This window comes from Tachypleus tridentatus, chromosome 8 (assembly GCF_004210375.1).
Source record: "Tachypleus tridentatus isolate NWPU-2018 chromosome 8, ASM421037v1, whole genome shotgun sequence".
NCBI classification, from domain to species: Eukaryota; Metazoa; Arthropoda; class Merostomata; order Xiphosura; family Limulidae; genus Tachypleus; species Tachypleus tridentatus.
The window spans coordinates 24,407,852-24,415,298 of NC_134832.1; positions in this window are offsets into that span (position 1 = coordinate 24,407,852).

The following is a 7,447-nucleotide window of genomic DNA, read 5'->3' on the forward strand; positions in this document are numbered from 1 at the left end:
CGCCCGAGTCGCGCCAAACATGCTCGTCCTTTCAGCGTGGGGGCGTTATAATGTGACGGTCAATCCCACTATTCTTTGGTAAAAGAGTAGCCCAAGAGTTTGCGGTGGGTGGTGATGACTAGCTGCCTTCCCTCTAGTCTTACACTGCTAAATTAGGGACGGCTAGCACAGATAGCCCTCGAGTAGCTTTGTGCGAAATTCCAAAACAAACAAACAAACCTTTAAAAACAAAAAAAAATCCCAATTTTGGTCCTCACCGTGAAACTTTTGAAAGATTAAATAAAATACATTAATTTTAAATGTTTTGAAAGTTAACTGAAGTAAACATCAAATTATTAAGCGAAACGAATTCTTAGAAAGTCTGTCAAGAAGTGTCGTTTCAGAGCATGATTATTTTGATGTTCTCACTGACACTCATATCTCCAGCAGGTGACAGCAGTAATATAGAAGCGAACTTCTGACCAGGTAAGAGTTGTAGGACATGAGCAGTATAAAAAGCAATCCCCCGCTGGAACAGCTGTAAGTCTTCGGATTTACAACGCTAAAATCAGGGGTTCGATTCTCCTCGGCGGACACAGCAGATAACGCAGTGTGGCTTTGCTATAAGAAAAACACACAGACACAGAAAAGGCATATGAAATAACTCCTGAGTAAGATGGACTTTATTTCACAAACCAAAAAACTAACCTCACCTCAAAGAGCTTTAATCGTGAAGCTAGCATTACAAGATAATAGATAATATAGTCTTGTTATTTATCACGTTTATGACATGACCATAGCAAAAGAGGTTAACCTCTGGACACTGAAATCCAAAGAATCACTGGAGTTAAAGATCACTGCATTGACTATACGTTGCGGCTGCTTTCAGGTAAGATGAACTGTGCTACTTAAGCCAAATTAAAACACAAATTATGAGTTTTCAAGAATCACATTTAACTATGAGTGCAAGGATTTTAATTAGGACATTACAATATCAAAACCGTTTTGATTCTCGATTAATCTATTTTCACCACTTAATATATAGGGTTGAGTACTTTGTATTAAAATTAATTTAGATTTCCAATCAGCAAGACAAATGGCAGCAGCAGCCGATAAGAAGTCGATGTGAAACGGGACGTATCAGGACTACATTTTGAGATTGTTTCGCTCTGTGTAGATAGCGTGACACCGCCAAAAACTTGTTGCTCTTGGGAATAGTATGTAACAGTTCTTTTCAACGCAAAATATTCATACAGTTAAAGAATAAAAATGTGTTCAGATAGGGAATTTATAATTACCAATATGGGTATATTCGTCGTATCAAACGGCATTGGAAAACAAAATAATGTGGGGGACTAAGACCACTTGAAAAGAAACCTGCAATAAATCATGTCTCAATTGTGGTAAAAAAAATGTGGCGTTTGGTAATAAAGCTCCACGAGCATAAAAAATTAGTACCGAAAGCCGTCCATTGTCATGGACGGTAGAACACAACATAAGCAACAAGGATTTCTTTCTGGAAAAGTGAAGCAAGCTACGTGTACACAGTTTGCTTTCACGACTCATATTGAAATAGCTAGAAAATGAAACGCGTAATCATACTCTTTATTACCAAGACTTGTGTGTGAAGTTTTTTAATGCAACACCTATGGATTTACGTGCAACTGGACTGCTGAGACGATTGCCAGGAAACTATCATCCTCATACGCTGTATGAACTACGGAAAGCAAGCAAACAGGAGTGATTTTAGTTTGACATGACAACAGTTGTACAGAGCATTTTGCAATGGAAACTATGTTGCAGAGCTATTTCAAGGTGCATGGTCTTCAGGTAGAACATCATTAAACATTTAAACATGGCAATATTAACTGTGAGACGTGTTGAAGCTCATTTCAATATAACATACTCAATCTTATGTGCTTGCAAATTAACAAGATATAGCTTCAAAACCCGCAAATGGTATGGTTTTTAAATTTGGTTTTCTTTTGTAATTAATTATTCATGAAATTTGATACGTTTATATAGTTTGACCTTGTTACAAGTACGGGTTTCAGGTTTTAATTTCACCCTTGACATTAAAGTAAGTCCAATATATTCTGTGACCATTTTTGTGTATAGATATCATAATATAAATAGGAATATATAACCTTTCTGATCTCCTGAAAATGAAGACATTTTCTACCGAAACATGTATAGTTTTACTTTTAACTTTATAAAAAATTATTGTGTGTGTTTTAAATATTGAATGTTCTGACATATTTTATTTAAATAAGCTACAAAAATATTTGAAGAACAACTTATATCAAATGAAGGATAGCATGAATTTCACAAAACATGTCCAAACCTAAGATGAAATGTAATTAAATTAAATCTTCTGGAGAAGAAAAAGAAAAAAATATATACTTCCAAAAATATAAACCCAGACACAAAACAAATATTCAACACGTGGTAACAAATCGTATATTATGTTTATAAATGTGCTTATCAAAATAAATATAATTATTTTGTATTAAATATGTGTATATTTTAATTATTAGCAGTAAAAGTACAAGTTTTTACTTTTCTAGGTAAATTAATGAATTGATCTCTTAACGAATTTATCACAAGTACCAAATCATTAAGTTCTACAGTTGTAAATAATTTAGTGGGCCGGCATAGTTAGGTGGGTTAAGACGTTCGACTCTTAATTTGAGGGTCGCGGGTTCGAATCCCCCCCTACCACCAAACATCCTCACCCTTTCAACCGTAAGGGCCTTATAATATAACGGTCAATCCCACTATTCGTTTGTAAAAGAGTAGCCCAAGAGTTAACGGTGGGTGGTGATGACAAGTTAGTCTTATACTGCGAAATTAGAGACGGGCAGTTCTGCGCGAAATTCCAAAACAAACAAATAATTTAGTGAAATCGTATAACTGTTTTCATTTTCTTTAAATAACTAACAGCATCAGTTACATCAAGTTTGCCAGAAGTAATTTGCTTAATAAAACCATAGTTTTTTTACCCGGCTGGGATAGCGGTAAGTCTTCGGATTTACAACGATAAAATCAGAGATTCGATTTCCCTTGGTGAACACAGCATATAGTCAAATGTGGCTTTGCTATAAGAAAACACATATACTATAGTTTTTATCGAACTAAAAGTAAAACGAAGTTTATGCAATTTAAGTATTGCATATGGATTTGATTTAATATGAAATTTTTCACACGTTTAATAAAAAAGCTCATAATATCTCCTTTAGACTTATTCTATAATTTTAAAGTTTGTATAATCTTTATTTCATTAATTATAATTATAATTTTTGTATAAAAACATTTGCAAATAAAGCCAATATAATAATTTGACTTTATCGACAGGCACAATAATATATTTCTCTTGCATTTTTACGGAGTTTAGTTTTAAATTGAAAACAAATGTTATATCCAATGAATATTTATTTAAATTAATAAATGTCTAAATTATTTTAATTCTATTAATCATATAGTATCTCTATTCTAAAATTAATTTAAAAGATATTGTGTAGAACATGACAGTTTTAGAATAGAATTATCTACATTTTTCTTTACAGAATTTAAAACGCCGTTGCTTCACATTTTATAGATATTCTGTATTTTGTACGTCCATTGTCTCTAGATTTTCCAGTATTAATAATTTTATGAAAAGAATCTACAAAATAATTTGAGTAACAATCATATGGTAAATTGCATACATTAGTTACATTTAAATTAATTTAAAAATTATCATAATTACGTGTAAGTGATCATATCTGAATTCCTTACTTAAATCTGATAATAGATTTTTGACATTTTAAAGGAAAAGTATTTTGTGTTACAGAATTCTATAAAATTTTAAATTTTTAATTATATCATTAAAATTGCTTACATTAAGTCTAAATTTATAACCTCGGAATTTCAATGTTTAGTGATTAATTTCGAAGTTAAAGTTTTTGTTAATACTTTCAACTTTGAATGCTTTAGTTTATACAAAATATTTGTAGAAGTAACTACAAACGTTGGAAAGTATACAAACCTTACTGTCTAAATCCGTACAGAAATTTATAAAACTGAACTGTTTTATTCTACTTTTACTTCTTCCAACATTCATTTTTAATTTTTTGTTAATACTATCCAAACAAAGGAAATTACCAATACAATTCTTATTACTTAAATTTATAGAAGTAGTACCATTGTATTCTTGATTCATATCATAACGATAAAAAGTTCTGTATTGAAGAATGTAAAATTCTTTTTTTTGTAACTTCGTTCATATATTAGCGATTTCTAAAATTGTAGCAAATTAATGAAAGCTGAAGTGCTCCAACTGAACCAATTTACATTATTTTTATTTTGATATCCATGCGGATTCATAGAAATGTGAATGCTGATAAATAATTTACATTATTACTTCTTATATAATTATATATAATCGGATGAAAAGAACTAAGAGAAGGACTATGAGGCATTCCTTACTGTCCCATTTCCTCTCAGTGGCACAGTGGTATGTCTGCGGACTTACAACGCTAGAAAGTGGGTTTCAATACCCATGTTGGACAAAACACCGATATCCCTTTGTGTACTTTTGTGCTTACCTACAAGCAATCACACTTTATAGCATTTATAGCCAGTAAAAAAAAAATAATAAACAGCTAGACTGGCGAATATAGTTGACAAATGATTGATAATTAGTGTCCAGAAGTTAAATAAATGGTATTAACGAATATTAGTGCATTAATTTACACATAAGTCCATTCATACCCTTCCCAAAGGCAGTCTGTTTTCGATGATATCATACTACTTACCTAACAACTCTCTTCGACGCAAAATATTCAATCAACTCATGAACATTTGTTGATATATAAGATTGTACTTTGTAGTTAGTGGTGTTGGAAAACAAAAGAATATGGATACATCTGACTCACCAGGACCATTCAGAAAGACACCAGCAACAGGTTGTAGTCCCACTGTCTTGTAATACGTGAGAATCAGCAAACACAAGGGTCAGTAGTAAAAGCTGTCCTCATGCCCTAGGCAACATAATCAACATGAATCTCTATCTAAAAAAACAAAACAAAACAAAAACATAGTTTGCTTTCACGACATATCGATTCAATCGTTGCATTTCTTGAGTAGCTAGAGAAGGAAACTGATATTCATCCTACACCACACGAAGACATACCTGTTCAGTCTGGATATTTGTGCAATTGGACTATTGAAAAGAAAACAAACAAAGAGATGTTGGGACAAACGTTGTTCTCGTATATTAAAGAGATTAAGGATATTCAGCAGGGAGATTGAGCATGTTTAAGCCAAAACAATGGAAACACTACGCTCCAGGACTATTTTATCCAGTTGCATGGTCATCAGATAAGGCATGACCGCATGTGGTGATATAAATTGTAACAACGTGGTGAGGCTTCAAGATCATTTTAATATAACGTACTCAGCCTCTATATGATACAATGAAAGAAATAACTACTAACGTTAGAAAGTATACAAACCTTACTATGTAAGTCCGTACAAAAAATTATAAAAGTAAATAGTTTTATTCTATTGTTATCTCTTCCCCTAAAACCTACTTTTTAAACTTTCTGTTAATACTATCTAAACAAATTAAATCACAAATACAGTTGTTATTACTTGAAGTTATAGCTGTAGTAACATTGTAATCTTGATTCAAGCTACATGAATTTAAAATTAAGCATTTAAGAATGTAAAAAATGTGAAAATGCCTTGCACGTGTCAGGCATCGCTTACTGTTACATAACATTTGTAGTCAGAAGAAAAAATAATAAAAAGCTAGCTAGTATGAGTATAGTCGAGATATAATGGTTAATTAGTGTCCATAAATTAAATAAATATGAAATGAAAAGGAAATCGGCGTATGTGTAAATTAATACAACAATTAATAAATACTATTTATTGAAGTAAGCTATAATTTTTTTAAATAGATTAGATAACGTGAATTAAACACAGCATGTTAAAACCTGAAGAAAAATATATACTTGAATAACTAAAAACATATGCATAAAACAATTATTTAAAACTGTGACACAAATCACAGGTTGGGTCATCATGTAGTGTGCCCTGGTTTTTTTGTGGTGCTACCGAAAATAAGACTCTATTGCGTTTGGGGTATAACATATATCCAATTTGAACGGTCTCACATTCTTAGAACAAATAAACGGAGCAGATGTGGGTACTCAAGTTCACAACGTTCGACATCTTTACAGACATAAGTCACAAAGGAGCTTCTTACAAAAAAAAAAAGAAGGAACAAATAGTCAGAAAGAAAATAATTAGAATACTATGCATGTCAGGCTGGCGATATTAAAGTTAAACCAGATAATGGGGTAACTGCAGTGAAATTTGGATCTTATATGCCTAGGTACCACAAAAATCAGAACATATTACATAATGGCTCACGATATAATTTCTGCCCTGGTGCTGGATATCTGTTTCATGGTTGTGTTTCTGTTTTCTTTTTTTTTCCAGAAAGGTAAATCTAACAATATTTTATTTGAGGTGTTTATATTCTACATCGACACTGTCCTTCTTTTTTATGTATATATGTTGTGAGAATTCTGTAGGTTATTTAAATATGTATATACATACATGGATTTTTGCAAATGTTTTGATATATACACAACCAAAAATTGATAATTGACAAACTATCAACTAGAAACGAAATATTACGTACAAATGTTTGGATGACTGCTTGAAGTTATCAAAGAAGGGTAATCTCACACCTGATGTACTAACACATAAGTATGTAAGTATGAAGATGATAACTATTACGTTATCACTAAGAAAGTTATGTAATATGTATAAACATGCTAGAAAAATGAAAATGGCAAGGCTAAGCTGTAGCTCACTTGATTTTACTGAGCCTGTATAATAGACCCCTCATGTCAGTGGTGAATCTATGGCTAGTAACAGTGACTTTGGACTTTTCTATTACCTTCCACATCGGTGCTAGTTTGTACCACAGATGACCTCCCTTATCTTCTAACATCAAATGAGAATCTATATGTTTTACCTGCCAGTCTTTCTCTATGATGTAAAGCACCGATGCTTCTATTCAACTTCCAGCTTAGACTTGATAATACTGCATCTGGATAGGAAATTGCTGAAGAATAAGGTGCACTGTTGTTTTGATTGAAATGCTTTCTTTCCACTTGTAATTAAACCGAAACAAAAGCTGCTTGAGTATTGGTGAAAATAGATGCCCCTATAACAACATTGATAGACGTTGTCAGCCTTATCACCCGTGGCTGCTAACGATGCTAGAGCTCGAAACACTGTAGATAATTTTTAGCCAGTCTTTAGCTCTGGAAATATCCTCTTTGGCTTTGAGATATAGTTGCTCAATAAAAGATTCAGGCACACTAGATGCTGTTGGTGTTATTTTTAGTGTGCATTTTTTGATGAGATACTTCATGATCTTCCGTTGGTGTCATGTAATCCCTGTTAG